Below are 26,731 nucleotides of genomic sequence, written 5' to 3'. Positions count from 1 at the left end.
TAGGTATAGAACTTCCCTGGCCGAGTACAAATGTCAGACGAAGCATATGGACAATGAGTTTCTCCCTATTATGAACATTTTTACCTGTATTTATAGACACAGGTATTTGGGCACCTGTTAGCAGCTTATTCTGTTGGCAGTACATATTATGGGTGGGGTTGTTACAGTCCATACTCCAGGGTGAGGGGGGGGGGTCCCATTCACATTTGACTATTACCTGCATTCATTCATACGGGGATTATTATCTTGGACATGATGTGACTACAGGTATGCAGTTGTACATTACACAAATGTGGAGGGTTGTTACTGTAAATATGTACGGACAATACCTCTCAACCTCTTAGAGCAACAAATCTGCACAAACCCTACATGATGTGGAGAGGAATAGGGACACATTTTAACTATTGTCCTTACAATAGCTTAGAACGTTGATAGAATACTAGGTTTTGCATTAGCTTGACTTTTCTGCGGGATGTGGAGTCTTAAACTCAAATAATTCTCATTATTTAGTGACGTCAATCCTCAGCTATTTAACGGACAGACGCAAATTGTCAGAGGCACACAACAACAATATGAGCCAACACTCTGGTCACTCTGCGAATATCTGGACAGTTGAGTGGTATGGTACGGACCTCTGTAATACGCTGTTATGTTCTGGCACAGCAGTAGCTCGGCATTAACAACAGAAGTCGGAACTTGCTGGCAGACAGTTGAGTTTCAGACTTCATACTCCGGACATTAATGCCATTGTGCAAACTGTTATTCTATAATATTTTTATGTTTATCCATCCTTTCACCTGATATAAATTCTAGGGATCTCACTCCTCTGAGCTCTCCATACTCCTGCTCCTCTCTACCCTCCAGCTTAACCAGACTTAGCTGACACTCACTTGACTCCAAGTATGTAATTATTGCAAAAATCTGTATTACCACTAGAAAAATCTGGATTTGCACTGTCTTATTATGCACATCTTATGTATGTGTATTTCCCGACTGTATGAATTTTACTCTTGTATTTTACCTTTAACATTATGTAACCTTTATTTCCTTGTATTGCTTATGGAGCTTTTCTCCCCGGGCCTCCACTGAAAATGGGCACTTATTGGCCCAGTGGACTTCCTGGGTACTCAAACTGCAAATAAATGAATAAATTCTAGCAGCTATCTTTGCAAATTGTACCTGCTTTTGGACCTTTGTCTCACTTGTATTCATGGCTCTGTCCAGATATCTAGCTCACACAGGTTGACAGGTATGGTCTGTCACGCCTGCACACAGTAAGTATCCCTCACACTTCATCAGGGTTATCCTGTTAATGTCGGCATCTTCCTCATCCTTCTGCCGTTTGCCACTATGCGAATGTGTGCAATATATTCTCCCGCCTATTCGTGTCAGGACACGTGCGTCACGGGAAGGTGTTTTATCCTGGTTACTAGGTTATGCATGACCACTTAGGTCTGGACAGTGTCTTGGACCTCTACTTCACGTTCTAACTTGTGTCCAGATATCTACAGGATTGGACATCATGTTGTCATACCCATTCTACTATTTACACAGGTTACTTATCCCGTGAGGGATATTCCAAAAATTGGACAAGACCAAAACAAAACCGATACTGAAAAGTATTTTGGCTTTCTGAAAATGTGCAGGGGGTTTAACATGCAGGGGATACATGGTTTGCAATCCTGAAACTGCCTAGGGTGACAATACCTACTACATAAGCGTAGGGGTCACTATGTGTACCTGTAGTATGTATATATATATATATATATATATATATATATATATATATATACATACATACATATACATATGTATGTGTTGTTATTGTGTATATATATATATATATATATATATATATATATATATATATATATATATATACATATACACATATATTTTATATATATATATATATATATATATATATATATATATATATATATATATATATATATATATGCATATATATATATATATATATATATATATATATATATATATATATATATACATATATACACACACACACACACATATATATATATATATATATATGGTTCCCATTCAGAAGCCTGAAACATCATAAGCCTGAAAATCAAAATCCTGAAACCAAAAGCCTGAAAATTCAGAATCCTGAAAACTCAAAATCCTGAAAGCCCAAAATCCTGAAAGACCAAAATCCTGAAACTCAAAATCCTGAAAACACAAAATAGACATACTGATGTCATTGTGGCACTGCTATTGTTAGCCCTGTGGTGTTAGGTCATGCGTTGGGGTCAGGTAAGTGTGGGTTGGTTTTATTTTAGGGTTAGGGGTGGTTTAAGTGAGTTAGGGTTAGGCAGGTTAGGCATGTATGCAATAGTGACAAATATTGGGGTTAGAGGCGGTTTAAGTGAGTTAGAGTTAGAGCGGGTCAGGTGAGTGTCGATAGTGACGGACCTTAGGGTTAGGATAGGGTCAGGGTCAGTTGGTAGATATTAGTGTCTTTATAGTGACATATTAACATTATTTGTGTTTTCAGGATTTTGAGTTTCAGGATTTTGGTCTTTCAGGATTTTGGGCTTTCAGGATTTTGAGTTTTCAGGATTCTGAATTTTCAGGCTTTGGTTTCAGGATTTTGATTTTCAGGCTTATGATGTTTCAGGCTTCTGAATAGAAGACCATATATATATATATATATATAGATATATATATATATATATATATATATAAAATATATACACACATACACACATACACACACACAGATATATATATATATATATATATATATATATATATATATATATATATATATATATATATATACATATATATATATATATATATATATATATATATACATATATATATATATATATATATATATATATATATATACGGACTACATTACATTGTCAAACTTCAAAAAGTTTGAACGATGTAATATCGAACCCAAATATCAGAAACATGAAAATAGCAAAGCCACGGCACATCGATTTTTTCCCCAGGGAAATAAATTGGTGGGCCGTTTTTGGTGCTTTGTTGTTTCCTCTACTGTGTTGCGATCTCAGAGTTGGTATATTTAAGTATGGGGGATGTGGGGCGGGGGCCAAAGCCTAAGTTTATGGTTGCAGTTTTTTTTTTGTTAGTGAACAGCGATTTTTTCCCCTGGGAAAAAAATCGCTGTCCTGTGTGTTCGCTATTTTCATGTTTCGGACATTTGGGTTCGATATTACATCATTTGAACTTTTTGAAGTTCGACAATGTAATGTAGACCCTATATATATATATATATATATATATATATATATATATATATAGGTTTGGAATGTCGGGGTGAAGCATACTTGTCGGGTGAGACAGGAGGTCCAGAGTTAGATCCAGGAGCCATGATTGTGTTGGTAAATGAAGCCAAAGGAAGGGAAACCAAATCTGATGAGGCCAGTATGGTACAAGGAGGTTTACTTTGCTCTTCAACCTGCTTGCTTTCTTCACAAATTTGGGGTTAATAGGATTGGAGGAATGGCATACAGGAGACTGGGGGCCAATCATGAAAAGAGAGTCCCTTAGGGAAAATAGTTCCTGCACTTGTTTATGGGAGAGGCAAAAAGATCACAGCAAACCTGGCCCCATTTGTGGAATATCCTTTTTGCAACTATGTGATTGAGTGACCACACGTGAGGCATCACAATACATCTGCTCAATTTGTCTGCTATCAAACTGGAGTTCCCCAGAATCTGCATTGCTATGAGGAAGCGGTTGGATGGGATCACCCATTGCCACACTCTTAGTGCTTCTTGATACAGTGGATAGGATCTGGCTCCTCCTTGTTTGTTGATGTACCAGACTACTGACATGTCTGTTTGAACTGGAATTGCCCCCAAGGAGAGAGCATTCTGGAAAACCTGCAACACTAGTAGCACTCCCCTCATCTCTAGGATACTGATATAAAAGTTGGCCTCTTCGGGGGACCAAGTGCCTTGGACTCTATTCCCCAGAAAATGCACCCCCACCCTAACTTGGAAGTATCCGTGGTCACTATGGCCATCGGCTGTGGGGAATAAATGGACAGCCATGTAGAACTTGACTGCTTGAATCCTCTATAATGGGTTTCTCTTGCAAATGTTGGTGATTCTTATGTGGGTCGACACTGGTTGGCAGAGAATTGACCACTGTGCTGCAAGAAGGCTCTGCCAAAGTTTCATGTGAAATCTCACCAGTGGAACAAATATTGCTGCCACTGCAGATCCTACTGCTTGAAGAATCAGACATGCAGAAACCTTTTTACTGCTGACAGTTTTTACTCTCACAGGTGGAAGGGAAGCTATTGTTTTACTCTTGCAGGTGGAAGGGAAGCTATTGTTTCATTTGTATTTAGAATTGTTCCTATACATTCCAAACATTCAGTGGCTTCTAGTAATGATTTCTCATTATTTCCAGTTTTTCCTAGATCAGAACAAGTTTAGATAACATTATCTCTTGCTTTTAGTAGTAGATGCCTGTTTGGGAGGATATTATCCAGTTCTCCAAATATGTAAACACATGGAATCCTTGCAGTCTGAGATGAGCTGCTACTACTGCCTTCCATTTGGTGAAAACTCTGGGGGCTGTGGTGAGACCAAAGGGCAGTGCTCTGAACTGGTAATGAGTGGCTCCTAGCCAAAAGCATAAGTACCCTTCTGGATCCTCTGTCCATCTTTATGTGGTAGTACACATCCTGAAGGTCTATAGACCACATCCAATTGTCCTTTTCCAAGAACAAAAAAATGGACTGAACTGTGATGCTCCAGAAGGTGCTGTATCAAACTGATTTATTCAATTTGCTGAGATCAAAAATCAGTCTCCACTCCCCTGTCTTCTTTGATATGAAAAAGAACCTTGAGTAAGTTCCATATTCTCTCTGGTCTGGGGGGACCTCTTGGATGACTCTTTTCTAGCAGCCTTTGAATCTGAATGGCTGCTTGATACCTCTAACAGGGTAGGATATCGGGTATTTTTCTGTTTTGGGAGAAGAAAGGGAAAAGGGTATAAAGTATCCTCTGCAAATGATCTTCTGCACTCATATATTGGATGTTATTTCTAGCCAGGCTCTCTGGTGCAGGGACAGTCAACCCCGGTCTCTTGATTTTTTGGACCTCTGCTGTGAAGATGGCATCTTCCATTAGAGTTCCCCCTCTGCCTCTAGGGGGACTACTTCCACATGTGTTCTGAAAGACCCTTGAAATTTCTTGAACCACATATTTCCACTACTTCTCTGATTCTTGGAATAAGATTTCTGAGGAGTGGAAAAATGTACACCAACAGCACATAGGGTCTTCCCATCCTTCTCACACCTGGACAAGGTCTCTTTGATTTTAGAGCCAAACAGGGAAGAGTCGTCAAAAAGAGCATTGACAAAGACTTGAAAGGGTCCACGAAGTCACATAAGTGCATCTAGGCATGTCTCCTTCTATATATGCCTGAACCTACTGCTCTACTCATTCCTTCAGTTACATAAGAAATGAGCCTCATGGAGGAGTTAGATATGGTCTGTAGCATGGACAGCTGAGAAGCATCTGAGTTTTGTACTTTTTCAGACATGGCTTCTGAAAGGGTATTTGATAGCTCATTGATCATATCACTTTGCAATATCATAAAATCTGAGCAATAATTCAGGGACCTTAGAGCAAATGTTGCTGATGTGTAAACATGCTCCCCAAATCTATGCATCATCCTGGACTCCTTGTTAGGGGGTATGGATAGAATAACTTTCCTCAGCAAGTTCCTTCTTAGTGGCTGTTGCCACAATCATGGCATCTACCAGTACACCTGTTGTCTAGAACTCTTTGTCCTCTGGGGTCATAATAAATTTATCTGGTCTCTGGGAAATAGGTTCAATGGAGTCTGCTCATCAAGAGATCAACTCAATGAGCTCATCGGCGGGCGGTGTCACCCAGGAGGTATATGGACAAGCACCAGACACCACCAGATACATAGACTCCTCAGAAGAAGGATTGCTGGGCTACCAGCCACCTCTCTATTTTAGGATTGCTAGGATGTTTCCAAAAGAGACATCATCAGGAGGTGAGCTTGGGGATCCTTTGTCCTCAAAGTCCATGTCTTCAGTGATGGATTCCTCAGTGGAGGTCAGGATTCCTCAGTGGAGGCCAGGTGATTCCTTTTACACGTCCTCTTCTTAGGAACCTCTACCTCTTCAGTGGGATGTTCCAGATAGGTATTAGAAGAGGTGGGAGAACCCTGTTGGGAAATCTGAGGTTTTGGTGCCCTTTGTCCTTGAGGAAGATCCAAGTGAGAAGCCGTGTGCACAGTTGTCAAAGGTGAAGGTTGCTGTTCCAAGGGGGTAAGAGCAGTGTCTGAGTTGTAGAGGCAGACATGGCTCTCCCCAGAGCCTCAAAGGCTGAGCATCCTTGAGAAGGAAGGGATCCCGGATCTGTGAGGGCATGCCTGTCAGTTGTAGACCCCTCCTGCTTGGAGGACAATCTCCCTGAGGTCGAAGCCAAACCGAACTGGTCTGAGGCGAGGATCTGATGAGTAGAGATGGCTCCAAAAATCTTGGGCCCAAATTGACAGACATGGCTCTCCCCAGACCCTCGAAGCTGATTGTCCTTGAGAAGGAATGGATCCCGGATCTGTGAGGGTTTGCCTGTTAGTTGTAGACCCCTCCTGCTTGGAGGACAATCTCCCCAAGGTCGAAGCCAGACCAAAATGGTCCAAACCGAGGGTCTGCGGAGTAGAGATGGCTCCAAAAATCTTGGGGCCAAATCAGTCACCTCAGAGTTGACAAGGCCACTTCGACTCCAAGAGGTCTCTGGCTCCATCTGGGCCAAAGAACTGAGAGAAAATGTCAGATTAGAGGAAAAAAAAGATCCTAGGATCTGACACAGATAACATCAGATGGGTTGAATCTGAAGGCTCTGATTCTTTGATGGAAGTTTGAGAAGGAAGAAGGGGAGGGGTAGATGATGCACAGAACTCCTGACCTGAAGAGGTAGAAGCTGAAGGAGCCCCTGACAGACCCAGCGCCCACAGAATCTTCTCCACAAGTCTCTCAGTATCTTCTTTGGTGAGACTCCTGGAACAGTGAGTCGACATGACTGAAAGAGATTTAAGTCTCTCCAGGAAGGGAGATGGAACTCTAAAAGGAATGAGATCATAGGAGGGTGTCTTTCTTGCCTGTTTGGGTCGATCAGAAATAGTCAGGTCTACAGATTCCAGCTTCTTTGCCTTCAGATCCGATGAAGTTGTCGGAACCGATGTCTTGATCTTTTTCTTAGTTGGATCCAAGGGAGCAGTCTGCTCCAAAAAAGGTATTTTTCTTCTGTTGTCGGAAACTTTGGAGGACAAGGAAGAAGCAGGGCTAGATTGTCTAGACTTTTCTTTTCCTTTTACTTTTTCTTTTGGCGTAGCTCCAGTAATTTCCTCACCAAAGGAGGAAGGCAAAAGACCTTTCAATATAAGTTTAATTTTGTGTTCAACCAGGGCCATGTGCTCGAAGGTGTGACAGATAGCACAGTCCAACTGAAGGTGAAGGGGACCAAGGCAACACACACACACACACACACACACACACACACACACACACACACACACACACACACACACACACACACACACACACACCACAGTATGCAAGGCATTAAAAAGTATTTTGTGATTGCATTTCACACTTTATAAAGCCAGACAGCTTATCTTGATCTGCCATTACTACAGCCAAAAATTCCAGTCTAGAAGAGAAAGGGAATATTCTACTAAGAATAGTAAACTTTTTATATATAAAAGAGAAAATAAAAGGACTAAAGAGAAAATTTACCAAAAATGTGAAAAAAGGTTACTGTAGAAAGTGTAGAAGAAAAGAAGACACTAACAATAGTATTGTAAGGCACTTTCGTACAAAAAAACATTAGAAGAGTGAAAGATGTTAAACTATAGAAAAAAAGGCTGTCACTAAGGTAAGGAGATAAAATATAATTTAATTAAAACTATTCAAAGGAGTCTGGAGTTTTAAAAGTTAAAAATAATAGAAAAAATTATTAAAAATTCACTTAGCTGTTCGAGAGCAATTGGAAAAAACATTTCTTCTCAAAGAGGCAAACGAGATTTGAGGTAACTGAGAAGGGTACATTATGGGTAAGTAAAGAGCGAGAGTTTTTTGCTTGCCACTAGCTATTACAACAGCCGATTCAGATAAAAGGATCACATCCGAACCCACAGGTTTGAGGACATAATGAAAATTGACAATATCAGATCTTTAAAACTTATCCAAAACAGAGCTATGCTCTTGCACTAGTCATGGTTAGTTTCTGTTTTCCTAAGTTTCTAATTCTGCAACTAATACAAATATTTGAATGGATATAGCCTACACCTCATATTTTTGTCTATGTGCATTGCCGTCTAATGATTTTTAGCTATGACTATGTTAACATAGCCATTTTTAGTTTGTAAATTTACTGTTTATTTGCATTTTCTCTGAGATCTATGTGGAGCATGTATGCACAAATATGTGCACAATACTTTTACTCTATTTGTGTAAATATGATACATTTCTCTGTGTCATACATAAATGTCTTTATATATACATCAACATTTATTTATTTATATATTTATTTATTTATTTATTTGCAGTTGTTTAACCAGGATAGTCCATTGGGCCTAAAGAACCCGTTTTCAATTGAGTCCTGGGGAGAAAAGCTCCACATACAGATTATACAAAGATTAAGTTCCACACATAGATTACATAAAGATTACAGAGAGTAACATTGTACAATTTCTGGTTATAAGACAGATCAAATATATTTTAATCAAAAGTAATAAATGCAAAAGTATTAAAAGTAGAATTTTTTTTTTTTTTTAGTGGGATAGGTAGTTAAATGCACTAGGCTAAGAGATTGCTAGGTTTGCTATCTGGGATTTGTAAGAAGGAGAAGAGATTAAAGAGTGGAGAGTAGGTTATGGGGGATGGGAGCAGGAGCATTGCCATGTTGATGTTAGATGAGAGTGAAGTAATTTTTTAAAGTATGGGAGGCTAGTGGTTGTACGAATGGAGGGGGGAAGGGAGTTCCATAGGCGTGCTAGTGAGAAGGACAGGAGGTTTTGTCCTGGGGGGGAGGAGGGGTCTGTAAACCTCAATTAGGTTTTGATTGTTTGATCTTAGAAGTCTTTGTGTGTGGTGCATTTTAAAGGTAGTTGAGAGGGAGGGACAGAGGTATGGTTGGAATATGAGTTTATGAGCATAGGTGAGCTGAGTATAGGAGAGGTAGTTGGGAAGTTCTAGCCAGTTTAGTTTGTGGAGAGGTGCACAGTGATGGGTTGATGATTTGTTGCCGGTGGCAAATCTGGCTATTTTATTGTAGCAAGAGGACAGTTTTGTTTTGACAGATGATTGTAGGTTTGTTAGAAGAGGGGCACCATAGAGAAGGGAGGGAAGGAGAAATGTGGTAGAACGAGTATGTTTTGTAGATGAGGTGAGGAACCGATTATGTCGGTAGAGCATGCCAAGTTTTTGGTGGCTTTTTTATGTTTAGTAGTAGATGGGAGTTGAATTTAAGCTTGTCATCGATTTGGACTCCTAGTAGTTTGGTTTCAGATACCAGCTCAAGAGGTGTTATTTTGGCTGGTGATGGAGAATAAATTTTTATCAAAGTTATCAGTTTTAGAGGGAGTAAATATCATTAGTTTAGTTTTTGCAGCATTAAGTGCTAAATGGTTGTCTTTCTTCCACTGTTCTGTGGAGGAGAAGGCATCTTGAGTAAGTTTTAAAAGAGTTGGGATGGATGTGGCAGCACAGATAATTGTGGAATCATCTGCATATTGAATAATGTTTGCAAGAGGGATAGAGTGAAAAAAGTCATTAATGAAAACATTGAAGAGGAGGGGGCCCAGAATAGAACCTTGTGGGACACCTGTGGGGGTGTTGAGAAAGGAGGAGGTGGCTTTCTTCCACTTGACAGCTTGTTGCCTATTGGAGAGATAGCTGGTAAACCAAGTAAGAGATGATGATGAAAGGTTTAGTTTAGATAGCTTAGTAAGAAGTAGGTTGTGAGAGATAGTGTCAAAGGCCTTAGAGAGATTGAGTAGGATGGTAGATACAGTGAGGCCAGAGTCTCTAGCTTTATTCACAGTTTCTAGGAAGGATAGGAGGGCTGTCATGGTACTGTGATGGGATCTGAATCCATGCTGGGTAGGAGTTAATAGGTTGTTATCTAAGAGATGGGGAAGGAGTTGAAGATGGACACATTTTTCTAGGATTTTTTAGGATTCTCTAGGATTTCTTTTATTTTATTTTGGAACTTTTCTCCCCATTCCTCTGCTGAAAAAGGACTTGTGTCCAGTTGGACTTTCCAGGTAACCAAATGTAAAACAAATAAAAATAATAAAAGAAGCAGGATGGTAATTTAGGAAATAAGGAAAGAATAGTATTCTGGGTGCAGATCCTTGAGGAGAATAACAATCATACATAATATTATATTCATATTCATAAAGCAGCAGAAAGTACACCAACAACTAAGCCAACAAAGGAAATGAAAAAAAAATAGAATCTCTCGATAGGGATGACTGCATATAGGGGGACAGAGAATTGGCAAGACAGGATTGGAATTTATTGGAGGAAGCTGACAAAGGAATCGTGATATTGGGAAAAAAGACGGGGAAAGGTAATAGAAAAGGACAAAGCCAAGAAGACATTTGGACAGCAGGCTAGTGATTGCCTTCCCTATTAGAGATTGATATCAAAGTACAGATACATCCTAAAAGGAAAAACCTGAATTGGTTGAGTTTGTACTTGAATATACAATAGAAGCTGCTACTAAAAAAGGGATAATAAGTAGGACATATAAAATATTGGACAATAACTCCAGAAATCAATGAGGAGAGGTCAGAAAAGATAGGCATGAGAGATTAAATATGCAATTCACAAAGAAACAATGGGAGGATACATGTATGGCTCCCAAACATGCAATAATCTAGAAGATTTAGGATTTTTGCTAAGTGTTACCTCAAGCAGACTCTATAAATATCTTCTCCACAGACAGACGACAAATGTTGGAGGTGTAATGGGGAAGAAAGAGGTAACTGGGAACATGTTTTGGCAGTGTTCTGAGCTAGCAGACTTAAAAAAAATGCAGAGTACTCTATCAGGAACACTAGATCAGTAAATGAGTGTAACTAAGGAAATTATTTTTTTTTTATAGCTGGGATACAGGATCTGAACTGCCTAGACATAATAAGGCCTTGTCACATTTAATTCTGGTGGCTCCTAAAAAAAGCAATTACTTAAAAATAGAAATCAAAATCTAAACCAACTACACTTGAAGTAGTGAATATAGTAACAGAGATAAAGAACAAGAAAGTGGGATCTTTAGAAAACAGTAGGAGTAAATTGTACAGAAAAAATGGAAATTGTGGGAATAATACATACAGAAACGGTTTTGGAGGAAGAACGAGGTTTACGTAATGTTGCTTACATACTTTATAACAATATATGTGATGTATAATGTTTATAAATGTGTACTTGTTAATAAACTTTGAATACTTTCATATAAATATATGTTTGCCTATGTCACAAGTGATAATTCAGGGTCAGAAAAGATAGGCATGAGAGATTAAATATGCAATTCACAAAGAAACAATGGGAGGATACATGTATGGCTCCCAAACATGCAATAATCTAGAAGATTTAGGATTTTTGCTAAGTGTTACCTCAAGCAGACTCTATAAATATCTTCTCCACAGACAGACGACAAATGTTGGAGGTGTAATGGGGAAGAAAGAGGTAACTGGGAACATGTTTTGGCAGTGTTCTGAGCTAGCAGACTTAAAAAAAAATACAGAGTACTCTATCAGGAACACTAGATCAGTAAATGAGTGTAACTAAGGAAATTATTTTTTTTTTATAGCTGGGATACAGGATCTGAACTGCCTAGACATAATAAGGCCTTGTCACATTTAATTCTGGTGGCTCCTAAAAAAACAATTACTTAAAAATAGAAATCAAAATCTAAACCAACTACACTTGAAGTAGTGAATATAGTAACAGAGATAAAGAACAAGAAAGTGGGATCTTTAGAAAACAGTAGGAGTAAATTGTACAGAAAAAAATGGAAATTGTGGGAATAATACATACAGAAACGGTTTTGGAGGAAGAACGAGGTTTACGTAATGTTGCTTACATACTTTATAACAATATATGTGATGTATAATGTTTATAAATGTGTACTTGTTAATAAACTTTGAATACTTTCATATAAATATATGTTTGCCTATGTCACAAGTGATAATTCAATAAAGGTGCTTAAAAAAGCTATTCCAGTTTTATTCAGTTATGAAAAACTAGCAACACTAAATCTCTTGGCAAGCTCTGAAGACAATAAAGTTTGCAAATGTGATTTACTACTACCTTCTTCATTAACATCAGCTAGGCTTTATACAGATTCAGCTGCAGTTTCAACAGGTTATGAACTTTTGGTGGGAAGTGGTGGTCTTCTAACACAGAATCACTGTTCGTTCTCTCATCGCAGCTTTCAAAAGTGACATCCTGTAATCCTACTGTGGTGAGTTCATGTTAATCTTCACTCAGGTTAAGTAATTAAGCAAATCACCAGTTAACACTTCAGCACTCAGAAAGACGTTGGCAACATCTGTCAGCTCCACACTGGCAATTAAAATGATTTCCAATCTGTCATTTATAAATAAAACATAACTTAGCCATTTTTCCCTTTGCATGTCATTTAGATGTTATGCTGCCTTCTCTGTGTCCAGCGCATTAGGCTGGCATGAAATTTCATGTTGCTACTTTTAGTAACTTACCTTGCTGACTATTTACATCTTACCAACCATGACATTTCAGAATTTTGACCCAGTAAGAATCCACACAGCAAAGTGTTTGCAGTGCTGACTCCTCTCCCTCCAATTATAACTGTAAAAAAATTTGGTTGCTCAAACTATACAGCCACCGCTAAGTCAGTGAGCTCAGTCACAGATGAGTCAGCATCTTATACAAAGGAAAACTGATGCCTCTGGATGGCAGAACGAGTATGCAGGAGCTGCCTGAACTAAGAAATTCTTGCTGTTTATAAAACAAATTCTGCCACTTTCTGTGGTTGAAAAAAAACATAACAATTTGATTAGATGAAGACAAAAAAAGGCAAAGTAAACCACTGAGAGAAACTATACAAAACTCTAGAGATTCTCAAGGGAAAAGTTCAGCATTTCTAGAGTAAGTGAATAGAAAAAAAAAGTGTGAATGGAAAACAATGTCATAAATTGCATTGTACAGACATACCAAAGGTGATGCCTACAAACCTAAGTTCAATGCAAAAAAGGGCGTGCCTTTCCTTTCATCTCAGTGGTAAAGTTACTTGCTGTAAAAATGGAGATGTTTGCAACATGAACTTCACAGAGTCTATTATAAATTGGTCTTTCATTAGAAATGTTGCAGTTATCACAATGTTGCGTGTGCTCCCATTTTCGATGAAATGCCATTCGTTTAAGAGAGATTTTGATGATGTAATGGAGATCAAGTGCAAACTGTAGACTGGTGAAAACCACAAGAGCACAGGGAAACATACAGACTTCTTATAGGGCATATCAGCCAGGATTGAACTAGTCAGCAAGGATCTTTGAGGCAGCAGCACTAACTACTGCAGCCCTGTAATTTTGAGTTAACTTAATTAAGAACCAATGGGAGATGGTGCTGGACAGATGAATGCAGTGCACACATCTGCAAAGCAAGCATCTATTACTGGACAAAATAAGCAGCCAGTGTAAGGAGTAAGTTGCCACTCTATGTATGATGCATGGGGCTCTAGATACATATGAGAAGTTGTTAAAGCCTGATTTTATTCATCCCTCAGATAACAAATCTCAGAGCTGTAGAGCTGACAGTTTCATGGAGTACTGCATTACAAAGTTTCTTTAGTAAGGTGATGGAATTTAAAAAGAATCAGGACATAAAACAAAAACAAATATAGTGTGTCGTGTTTCAAAAATAATGCAAACATGCCATTCAATGATTTTTTTTTTTTAGTACCACAGAATTTCTGACAGCTTGACTCCATGCTAAACGTTACTTTACTGTATGCAGGTTTAAGAACCACAGTAATGTGGGGGAGTTAACTACCATTCCCCACCACCTTTCAGCTTTAGCTGCATGTCTCAATCTGCATTTAAATATTCTATGCCACTTCATGTTTCACTTCATGATAATACACATTAAGGAGAAAACCTAAATGAGCATCAAGAGAGTTTTGTTTCCAGCCTTACCTGTTTCCATTCTTCTCGTTATTTTCCTTTTACTCAGTCTCCTAGGTCTATAAATAAAAAAAGCATAACATTATTTCAAGGCTGTGTGCCTTGTTGCACTTCAAGAAAGTACAGTTGTGTACCTACCATAAATGTAGATGTTCAAGTGTATTCACTGTTGCAGTCATTACACTTGGGTTATCCTGCTGGCAGGCTACCTGCAGTCGGCCTGAGTTCCAAAGTCTAGGTCCAGCGTCGGTTGCTTTCGCCTCTTCCCTGATGTTAGTGCACCAGGGGTATAAAAGATGCAGCCGACGCCATTTTCTTCAGTTTTTCTTGCCCCAGATGTCAGGTGCCCCCAAATTGGTAGGCTAAAAATTATGCCATTAAGTATGCATGCAGTAAAGCAAACATTTCCTTCCTCTACACGCAAATACACCACATAGGTTGTATAGGATAGAGAAGTACAGATAAGTCCCAGCAAAGAAAGGGGGATGGTGGGTGGGTAACCAGGACTCCAACATTGAATACACTCGAACATCTACATTTATGGTAGGTACACAACTGTACTATGTTCATCGTGTTTCACTGTTGCAGTCATTACACTTGGGTTGAATCCCAAAGCTGAGGTTGGGTGGCTGGGTCTAAATAGGATTAGGAGAGGCTATTAGGCCTTGCAGAACTGCACTGAACTCCAAGTTGCAGCCCCTAAAATGTCTTTGGTTGGTACTCCTCTGAGGAAGGCTGCTGAAGTGGCTGCTCCTCTGGCTGAATGTGGCCTAATGCCCTTAGGCACTGATTTGCCATGTTGTGAATAGCAGAAATGAATGCAGTGGCCTATCCATTTTGAAATAGTCTGCTTTGAGATAGCCTTTCCTTGTGATCCTGCAGCATATGCCACTAAGAGTTGCTCAGTTTTTCTGAAAGCTTTAGTTCTATCCAAGTAGAAGCGTAGCTGTCTGTGTATGTCCAAAGAATGCAGGAGTGTCTCACCCTTATTCTGTGGCTTTGGATAAAAAGTGGGCAAATGAATGGTCAGGTTAAGGGCCACACTGGACACTACCTTAAGCATAAATGTCAGGTTCGTCCTCAGAGAAACCCTGTCTGGATGGAAAATGATAAAAGGTTCCACAGCCATGCGTGCCTGTAACTCTGAGATTCATCTTGCAGAGGTTATTGCTAGGAGCAGAGCTGTTTTCCATGATAAGAATTTTATTTCAGCTGTACTGGCTGGCTCAAAAGGCGGCAGTGTGAGTTTTTCCAAGACATAATTGAGGTCCCATGCAGGTATTGGTGCTCTCCTTGGAGGTCTTATGTTTTTGGCCCCTCTGAGGTACTGCCTTAGCAACGGATGAGAAAAAATAGGTGGTTCCATATTGTAATGAGCTGAAATGGCAGAGGCATGGATTTTAATTGATGAAAAGGATAGGCCTTTGTCCAGCATCTCAGTTAGGTATTGTAAAATCTGAGGAATATTTGGTACAAACGTGTCAATTCCTTGTGCCTGGTTCCAAGCACAGAATCTCTTCCATTTTTCTGCATAACATTTTCTGGTACTGGGCCTCCTGGCCTCCAAAACAACATCCATCACTGCTTTAGAGAAAGGTGTGTTTTGAATGGCTACATTATCCACCATGCTGCCAGATTTAGGGTCCTGAGTTGGCTGTGCAGGATCTGATTGTTTCGTTGGGTCAGTAAGTGAGGAATTAGAGGTAATGTCCAGGCTGGGCCTAGAGACAAGCTCTTTAGGATTGGGTACTAGTGCTGGCGGGGCCAGTCTGGGGCAATCAGAATCATTTTTGGCTTCTCTTGTCTGACCTTTAGGAGTACCTTGGGGAGGAGAGGCAGAGGACGAAAGGCATATACTGTTAGGGTTTTCCAGCTGAATGCTAGAGCATCCACTTTCCATGCTTGCTTGTGATAAGTCCTTGTGCAGAATCTCTGTAGTTGGCAGGTGTGAGGGGAGGCAAATAGATCTATGTCTGGGCATCCCCATTTCTTTGTTATCATGCTGAAGACTTGTGGATCCAGTTTCCACTCATGGGGATCCATGAGGTTTCTGCTTAGTTCATCTGCCAGAGTATTTTTCTTTCCTGGCAGGAATTGTGCTTGCAGGTGTACTTGATAAGTCAATGCTGTGTCCCACAAAGCCATGGCTTGTCTGCAGAGGGGGTAGGAATGTATGCCTCCTTGCTTATTTATGTACCACATGACTGTAGTATTGTCCGTCCTTATTAGTAATTGTCCTGAATGAAGTAGATCCTTGAAAGCTGTCAGGGCATTCTGAACAGCCAGCATCTCTTTTTGATTGATATGAAGATGCATTTGGCTTGTAGGCCATGTGCCCTGAATACATTTTCCTGCCATGTGGGCCCCCCAGGCATATTCTAATGCATTTGTTGTTATTGACTGTCTGGCTGTAGGTAGGGTGAATGGCTGTCCCTTGTTGTGGTGACAGGCCTGTGCCCACCATTGAAACTCCTGTTGCAGGCAAGGAATGAGGGTAAATGATGTTTCCAGGCTGTGGCAAGGTTGAGTCCGAACACTTTTTAGATACCATTGTAGTTTCCTCATATGCAGTCTGGCATATGGAATTAGCAGAATGCAGGATGCCATGAAGCCCAAAGCCTGCAGATTTTTTCTTGCAGATAACTGGGTCTTTGTTGCCAACATTTTGAAGTAAGAAGTCAGTTGCCTTTGTTTGTCTGGCGTGAGATAAGCCATCTGGGCAGTTGTATTTAAGCTTGCACCCAGGAATATTATCTCTTGAGAGGGTACTAGTTTTGATTTATTTTCGTTTACTGTGTACCCTAGGCAAATTAACAATCTTTTTACAAATGCCAGGTGCTTTAGTAGAATGTCCTTGTTCTCTGCTTGAATAAGGCAATCATCCAAGTAAGGATATATTTGAATTCCTCTTTGACTGCAGAATGCAATTACTGGTGTCAGGCATTTTGTGAATACCCTGGGTGCAGTAGATAAGCCAAAGGGCAGTGCAGATAATTGATTGAGCCAGCTATGAATCGGAGGTATCTTCTGCAAGATTGTCTGATCAGGACAAGCAGGTATGCCTCTTTTAGGTCCAATGTTACAAGCGAAGCCTTCTTGCCCAGCATGGGCAGAAGCTGCTGCAGAATCAACATTTTGAATTTTGGAACATCCAGAAATGTATTTAGAATAGACAGATCCAGTATTGGTCTCCAGGCTTTGTCCTTTCTGGGTACCAAGAAAAGTCTTGAGTAAAATCCTTGTCCTTACTCTTGCTGTGGTACTTGCTGAATGGCCCTCATGTCCATGAGAGATGAAACTTGTTTTTGTGCCTCTGCCCCATTGATTGTGTGGCAGGTCTGGCATAGCTTTTGCCCTTGGCAGGGTGTGAAAGTGGAACCTGTATCCCTGGGACACTATATTCAAGACCCATTTGTCCTGGGTGATCATGTGCCAATTTTGAGATAAAAGTGCTAGTTTTCCCCCTAAGGGGGCTGCCAAAAGAGAAGTGCTTGGTGCTGGCAGAGGAAAGTCATTGGGACTGTTTACTGTATGGCTGTGATTTGTCTTCTCCGCTTTTGAAGGTAGAAGCGCCCCACTGTTTAGGCCTGTATGAGCCCTGGGGCTGGGATCTGCCTCTGGGGTGTCTGTATCTACCTCTTTGTGGCCTGCCCGACACTGGAAAGGACCAATTCTTTGTAAGCCAGTTCCTGCTAAACTTGGGTGGCTGTACCTGTAAGAAATCCTTTACTGTTTGCATAGATTTCGTTTGTCCTCCATTTTCTTCAACACCTCCTCTGCTTTAATACCAAATAAAGTATCATGCTGTAATGGAGCATCTAATAATTTTGCTTTAACATGATCAGGCCGATTCTGTTCCTTTAACCAAGCATGCCTCCTAATGACAGAACCCGTAACTGCTGCCCTGCAAGAGGCTTCCAGAGAATCAAAACCACATTGCAATGTATGCTTTCCCACTTGTTCAGTTGCATGCAAAAACTCATGCATTTCCTTATTTTCTGCACAATCAGAATTTGCCAGCATTTTCTGTTTAAGCAGTGACATAAGATATTGCTGATATTTAAGCATATGAAATTGAGAATTTAAAGCCCTCACAACCAAAGTAGCAGAAGTGTAAACCTTTTTCCCCCATCTGTCTAGTGCCCTTGAATCCCTATCAGAGGGGATAGGGTTTTTTTCAGTAGAAGCCTTGACCCCATTGGGACCCTGAGAAATAGTTTCTGGGTCAGCAGCAGGGTTTTTATAAATAAATTTATGTGAATCTGGAACCCTGTAGAATCTATCTGGTTTAACAGGGGGCAGGGGGTAAAGAGTCAGGAGAAAGGCCGGACTCTGAAAATACATCATCTACAATGTCTAACACAGGGGGAATAGCAAGAGGCCTGTGCTGAGGTAGTAAAAGAAAATTTCTAAGCCTTTTCTTTGATTCTGAGTAGTCTTGGCTCTCCCAGTGGGAGTGCTTCCTCATGGTATGCAGTGTTTCCCCAAAAGAATAATCCTCAGGAGGAGAAGCTGAAGGGATACATTCTTCAGCATCAGAATCCTAATAGGGAGGAAAAGAGTATTCCTGTTCAGAAGAGGAGTCAGAGGAAATGGAAACCTGATCTTAAGATTCATATTCTGTCTCTTGCCTAGGCCTCTTATCAGGAGGGGGATGGGAACCCCTGATCAAGGTAATTAGGTCTTCGGCCATTTTGAGCATCTATTTTTTAGGCATGGAAGTCTGTCCAGAAGAATGCTGTACTTGTTTCTTTGTCTTTAGAGCTGCTTTAGACTTTGCTTTAGAAGCTGAGGTAGGCTTTACATATAATTGTGTAGGTCTGAAAACACCCTCAGAAGCTGATGCCTGCTCAGCAGCTCTGGACCCATCTGAGGGAATAGTTTCCGAGTGTCCAATACCTTGAGTATCCAGAGGCCTAGCTGGCTCCACGTGGGAATCGGCAGCAGGCTGTGGCTCTGAGGTAGCAGGCATCAGGGGCTGTGAAACCGCCTCACTGAGAACCGGTGAACCGGTGACTGGCTTGGCGGAAGCCTCGTCATCAGTTTTGGACCTCAGATGCCTGTCCTTTTCTTTTTCCTTGCGCTTTTTATAAACTCCGGTCGTCAGCTGTTCTGACGGCATTATATAATTGAATCTTCGGCCAAAGTAATGAAAGGCAAAATCGTACCGACGCTTAATAGTGCATTGGTTAAATCTAGCACAAAACTGACAACTAGCAACGTTGTGATAAGGGCCTAGGCAAGGAACACAGTAAGAATGAAAATCCTTATGAGGTATTTGCTTCCCACAAGAAATACAATTGTTAACTTTTTCTGACATCGGTCTGGAGCAAGAAAAAAGTTTCCCCAATGGGGTACTTAGCTTTAAGGAAGACTTCGGATCTGAAATTCGATTTTGAAAATCTCAGGAGTCGGCCGACCGCCACTTGCGAACTGCTTTTGCTTTAGGCACCGCATGGCAAGAAAGACTGAAGAAAATGGCATTGGCTGCATCTTTTATACCCCTGGCACACTGACGTCAGGGAAGAGGCGACAGCAACCGACGCCGGACCTAGACTTTGGAATTCAGGCTGACTGCGTGTAGCCTGCCAGCAGGATAACCCAAGTGTAATGACTGAAACAGTGAAACATGATGAACATCCACCTATTTTTCACTTAATATAAGGGCAGCCATACTTTAAGTAACACTTTTCTTATAGAACAGATAACTGCTTTGCCACAGAACAGAAGGTACAAGTTCACAGCCATTTAGTGGAAACATCAGCTATTAATGATGGCAGTTCAATTATTGTTCTAAATATAGCAATGGGTTCCGAATGTAAATGCAAATGTAAGAGAGAGAGAAAGAGAAAAAACTATGCTGCTTCCAACATGGCTAACCACAGCAAACATTAAACATAGCCATATAGTTATTGCTGGACAAAAGCTCATATTGCATACAATTACTGGAACATAAAGTAACACACACACAACAGTCAACAGTGTAACTCAACTGCACAATAACATTTTAGTCTGAATACATTTTCACACTACAGCAATTTGCCGTATAGATTCTAGAGATTCATAGGTGATTACTAGGTTAACAACCTGAGGGGGTGGCTTTTTAGGCCTAGCCATTTTTCCTAAATGTGCCTGAGAAATTTTCATACCCTAAGGTTATTTTAAGGGGTATATGTAGGCTTTGGCAGGGGTAGTCAGGTATTTACAGGCTGATTCTGTCTACTACAGAAACAAGTGCCAAAGCAGGAGTACATTTCCAATTCCCTATCCACTGGTCAAAGTTACACTTGAATTGGGTTAGGGAATAACTCTGTTTCACATGGATGGGAAGCCTGTTCCAGAAAAGTGGTAGTGTCCAAGGCACATATCTGTCCCTTCATGTCCTATTGTTACAAATAAGGTTTAGGTTGCTAGATCAGGTAATTTGATACTATTTGTTTGGCAACAGCTCCATCAGCTCAAGATCAGAGGGTGTTTTGTAGGCCAGACATAGATCACATCTCAGTCATCTGTAGGAGACAGAGTACAGGGACAGAGCTTTGAGGAGGTTGTCATATGATATGTGGTTTACATCATGTATTCTATTTGTAGGAAACCTCTGTGGATGGTCCAATTGTTATATATCCCTGGATCTGGTACATATCAAAGGGGACACTGGAATCAATGGCTAGCCTGATGAGAGCAAAGTACAGCAGAACAATGGCTTCCATGGACCTAGATGCCATACCCTTGCTTATAAGCTGCACAACATAGAATGATTTATTTGCTACTTTAGGCATATGATGGTCAAAGTCAAGGTTATTGTCTATAGGTGCACCCAGATTCCTGACCACTGGGTCTACCCTTACAGGTGTATCAGTGCCGTAGTTTCCAGGCGTAGCAGCCTTCCCAAAATATATTACTGAGCAGTTCTGGACAGTGAGTTGTAGACCATGGCTCTGGCACCAGTATATTAGTCTGTCAGACCTTCATGAAGGGTTTTTATGTCTTGGGGGGATTCTATGATTGTGCCTAGTTTGCAATTGTCTGCAAACTTGGTCAACCAGAGATCCCCGATATAAGCCTTGACTTCAGAGAAGTAGATGCCAAAAAGGAGCAGCCCCAAACAGTGCCTTGAGGGGCTCCCTAAGTGACTAGCCTCTTTGTTAAGGTGGACTCTTCTATCCTAACTTCTTGGATCTTATCTGTGAGCCATCTGGCTATCTGACATGACACAAGGGTTTATACCTAATTTTGAGAGTTTACTCCAAATAGGGTATTGTGTCGAATGATTTGGCCAGGTCAAGGTAGGTTTTATGCACCATTCTGCCCTCCTCAATTGCTTTGGTAACCTCCTGAAAGAAATTCACCAAACTGAGTAGGCATGACCTGCCCTTGATGAGACCAAGCTCAGTTGGTTCCAGTGTATGAAGATTTCCTATGTCATTGTTTATCATTTCCATTATAATTCTTTACATGGTTTTGCAAATTAGACTAATCAGACTTATGGGTCTGTAGTTATCCAGGTCCATAGATGGCCAGCCCTAGTGCAGAGGGATGACAGTTGCAGTCCTCCAGTCACTTGACATGAAGGTTGTCTGGAAGCAGTGGTTAAATAGTAATTCTAGTGGTCCTGATAGGTCATGTTTATTGCTATTAATGAGGCATCCTCGGATATTAGTGGGGCTCAGTGCTGCAGTGTTCTTGGCCTTGGAAAGTGCATTGAGGACCTGTCTCCTAGTGACAGCTGGGGGACTTATGGTTGACAGTATTTCCTAAGGGATGTTTGGTTGGGGGTGGGGATGGGGTGAAATTGGTGATAAATTTGTCGGCAAGTAGATTTGCTATAGCTTTTGCTCACTGTAAGTGGCTCCATTTGTTATTAGTTTGGCACATTGTTGCATGTTGCGTTTGAGGCTGTGGACATAGCTGAAGAATGCTTTGTGATTGCTTTCTAGATGGTTTTACAACTGCCACCAAACAGAATGCCATTCAATGAGTTCCAAAAGTCATTTGAACATAGCTAAAAGTTTCCAGTAGCAACTATCCTGACAATCTACTTCACCTGATTTTTCCAACTAATAATATTGGAATCAATAATGCAGCATAAAAGGCGGGCAGAAAACTAACAATTTTATTTCACCACTCTTTGTTTAGTGATCTGTGTATTAAATCCTTATGGAACACAACTAAACAAAAGTTCTAGAGAACTGCAATGCCAAAAAGGAGGAGGAAAGAACAAAGTGAAGAGGAACACAGTGGAGCCTGAGCAATAAAAGGTGCATTTACTGACATGCATATCTGATAACTTTCTACACTAAACCCCCAATGATCTTTTGGCTTCAGTTTCTTTGTGTTATCTAAGCAGAAATGTTAAATAAAAATTGTACCAATCAGCTGAAAAGGAGGTGCAGATTTACCCATAACATAATCAAGTGCAGATTACTGTGATATTCCTTGGCTTTGCTCAGATCTCAGGGTGGTAGAATAAATCATTAAGCAATATTAACAATGACTGGAGCTACACAAAAATGTAACTTGTGTGACAGAACTGGAAATGGAGTGATCACAGAAAATACTGCCAGTAAAGACAGCAAGAGCTACAAAAGCAGATGAGAAGCATTACTTATATAAGGATATGCTACACTGGTTAATATTTAAGGAAACCAAGGACAGTAACTTCAAGGTGCAAAACGTCCATCCACCAGGTAGTGTTGTACACCAATATCTCCATGGGCATAACATAAAAAGGGCTGAAGCCACCCTTTATATCTATCCAATCCCTTTGGAGAATACCTTGAATAGAAGTGATGATGTGATGAGAATTACATGTAGAGAGACAAAATTGCATGCGAAAATCCTTACAAATGAGAATAATCATCATTAGAAGAGGGAATGTGGGGAAAAAGCATACTTGCTTTGAAAGAAGACACCTTCCCAAGTCACATTCCCTTTTTAACACGTCTTATGGGGAGAAATTGTTGGAGTTTGTTCCTACTGTGAAAAATCAGGGAGGGATCCTAGGCAACATGTTGTCACTTGAGATTCAAGTGATGGTTGTTTTCAGGTCCTGTTGTTTATCATCTAAGAAACATCTGTCAGGTTAAAGAACATTTTCCACAGAGACACATGCAGTTTTATCCTCCCATCTCAATTAATGAGATACACTCAACTCTGGGATTTCAGAAAGGGACCTTGCCCATATGTAGTAAATATAAATGTCTGTGTCTAGAATTCCAACAGGTGCATTGTGGTCCATAGGTGATTACTAGGCTTAACAACTCAAGGTGAGACTCAAACCCTGTACTTTGTGCCTGCGAGGTAAACGCTTTAATCATTATGCCAATAGCCAACTTTCATACTACACCAGTCCTGCTGGATTTACACAGACTGCTTGGGGCTGCTCAGTTAACTACTTATTCATCTATGTTTTCAAAGTTTATTTTATTTCTGGATATACTTCTAATGTTAAAGTTGCAAGTGGTTTGAAGAAATGAGGAATATTATTGTTGACTCAGTTTTCATTATGACCATACCATCAATACGAAGTCAATTAGGTACAGACAATGACTTGCATACACCATCAAAGCAAAGCATTTTGGATAACCATACACCACACATCTTTTAGAGGAACTACTTACTTTCTTGTTTCACTAATAAATCACCACATGTTAATTTTCAGTGCAGGTTGTCCCACTTGTGAGGCATAGCTGACAACTTGTCCTGCTAGGATACAAGACAAACAGTTGCTACATACAGCATGAAAAAATGGTAACTGATACAGTAATGTGGGGAGTGAGACATTGTGGGTTCAATTTTTCATAATTTCATGCCAGGAGTTTCAGTTTCAAGAAATTGTTCATGAGACCATCCTTATTCACAAAATTAATTGAAAAATAACATACCTTTTTGCTTGAAACACTGACATATTTAATACTGTACAATAAGTAGATTAGATCACTAATATTTGCTATTACTATAAATGTTGAGTATCATTAGACTATCTTTTTCAGGGTTATACTATGCTGTATGTCCTGAGCCATGAAATCTCACACACCATACCCAGCCACCCCACTCATACCAGGACATGTACATAATCTTCCCTTCCTACAATCTAAAGGACCACCCAAAAACAAATCTGCATGAAACATAGACAACAAAGCCTCGATAAGGAAGGACACATAAAATCTTATATTCATTAGTTTACATTTCTCCATGCAAGTTTATATTTCTGATTTTCTTCTGAAATTAAAACGTACTTCCATTGATACTCTTCAGTATTTGTTCTTACACAACAACGGCAACGTTAAACATCAATATTTTAATAGTACTAATAACACTGCTTACATTTATAAACCACATTATATTTCTACACAGTTAGCCACAAAAACATGCCAACTATAAAGCACCCTGACCCGTACTCAATAATAACTATGCAAAACTAATGAAAAACTAACATCACACCCATCTACTAACAGTCAAATCATACCTACTTTGTGTTGTGTTACTAAAGTACAAAAGCTTTCTAGCTCACACTATCACTAACTTAACTAAATTCATTTTCATCATAATACTATTAATACTACAGTCAGGTGGCATACAACCCGGTCCACTTTTCTACCCAGTTTCTCAATACAGAAAACAATTATCACTAAGAAATATAAATCTAAGAAGCATAAACAATAATAGACAATGCTCAATGTTTGGCTAGTCCAACACAATACTAAAATACTGGCCGTTAGTGAAACCCAGATAAAAGTTACCCCTGCTGCTCTACATATTTAAAGTATTAAATTATGAACTGTTTCTGGATAATAGACCAGGACAACAGATTGGAAGTGCAGTAGTCTGATTTAAAAAAGGAGATGCAAACCTACTATCAACAACAATCTCTAAAAGCAATGCAACTATTGATATTGTAACCAGATTAGACACTTCAACTATAGCTATGAGGACGATGTAAAATCTTATTCTCAGAAATATACATACCTTCCACATCTTCAACTCTACTGATGAAGCAAATAATCACCAAAAAAAAAAAAAAAAAATATATATATATATATATATATATATATATATATATATATATATACACACACATATACATATACATATCTATATATATATATATATATATATATATACATATCTATGTGTATATATATATATATATATATATATATATATATATATATCTAAGTGTTAATGGAGAAGTACAGAGAATGCCAGAAGGAGTTGCATTGTGTTTTTGTAGACTTAGAGAAAGCATATGACAGGGTGCCTAGAGAGGAGTTGGGGCATTGTATGAGGAAGTCAGGAGTGTCAGAGAAGTATGTAAGAGTGGTACAGGATATGTACGAGGGTAATATGACAGCGGTGAGGTCTGCGGTGGGAGTGACGGATGCGTTTAAGGTGGAGGTGGGGTTACATCAAGGATCAGCTCTGAGCCCTTTCTTATTTGCAGTGGTGATGGACAGGTTGACAGATGAGATCAGACAGTAGTCCCCATGGACTATGATATTTGCAGATGACATTGTGATCTGTAGTGAGAACAGGGAACAGGTGGAGGAGACCCTGGAGAGATGGAGATATGCTCTAGAGAGAAGAGGAATGAAGGTCAGCAGGACTAAGACAGAACATATGTGTGTGAATGAGAGGGAGGATAGAAGAATGGTGAGGATGCAAGGAGTAGAGGTGGCGAATGTGGATGAGTTTAAACACTTGGGGTCAATAGTTCAGAGTAACGGTGAGTGTGGAAGAGAGGTGAAGAAGAGAGTGCAGGCAGGATGGAGTGGGTGGAGAAGAGTGTCAGGAGTGATTTGTGACAGACGAGTACCTGTAAGAGTGAAAGGGAAGGTCTACAAGAGTGTAGTGAGACCAGCTATGTTATATGGATTGGAGACAGTGGCATTGACAAAAAGGCAGGAGTTTGAGCTGGATGTGGCAGAGTTAAAGATGTTAAGATTTGCACTGGGTGTGATGAGGGTGGACAGGATTAGGAATAAGTATATTAGAGGGTCACCCAGGTTGGAAGGTTTGGAGACAAAACCAGAGAGGCAAGATTAGGTTGATTTGGACATGTGCTGAGGAGGGATGCTGAGTATATTGGGAAAAAGGATGAAGCTACCAGGTAACAGGAAAAGAGGAAGGCCTAAGATAAGGTTTATAGATGTGGTGAGAGAGGACATGCAGGTGGTTGGTGTGACAGAGCAAGATGCAGATGACAGGAAGAAATGGAAACAGGTGATCCGCTGTAGTGACCCCTAATGGGAACAGCCGAAAAAAGATGATGATATATATATATATATATATATATATATATATATATATATATATATATAGATAGATAGACAATTAAAAAGTTATCATTTTGGGTGAACTGAATGTAAACTGGAATGAGCAACACAAGTCCATCCTAAACAGAAACCAGTCTCCTAACCTTTACCCAGTTGCTAACTGAAGTGACTGGACGTAACATCAACACAAGCCCAGCCTCTTTCCTTGGTGTTATACGTACTGTTCTAAG

General features: G+C 39.9%; 1 protein-coding gene across 2 annotated transcripts in view; it reads right to left on the bottom strand.

Annotated features, from left to right (window-relative positions):
• Window positions 1-26,731, bottom strand: part of LOC122798822 (ubiquitin carboxyl-terminal hydrolase 47-like) — an 831,248-nt gene that overhangs the window by 222,654 nt on the left and 581,863 nt on the right. The gene's annotated exons all lie outside the window — the stretch shown is intronic.

The sequence above is a fragment of the Protopterus annectens genome, chromosome 3.part1, assembly GCF_019279795.1.
Source record: "Protopterus annectens isolate FY-2018-M chromosome 3.part1, PAN1.0, whole genome shotgun sequence".
NCBI classification, from domain to species: Eukaryota; Metazoa; Chordata; order Ceratodontiformes; family Protopteridae; genus Protopterus; species Protopterus annectens.
Note: the sequence above shows the minus strand (reverse complement) of the source record. Positions and strands in the feature narration are given on the sequence as shown.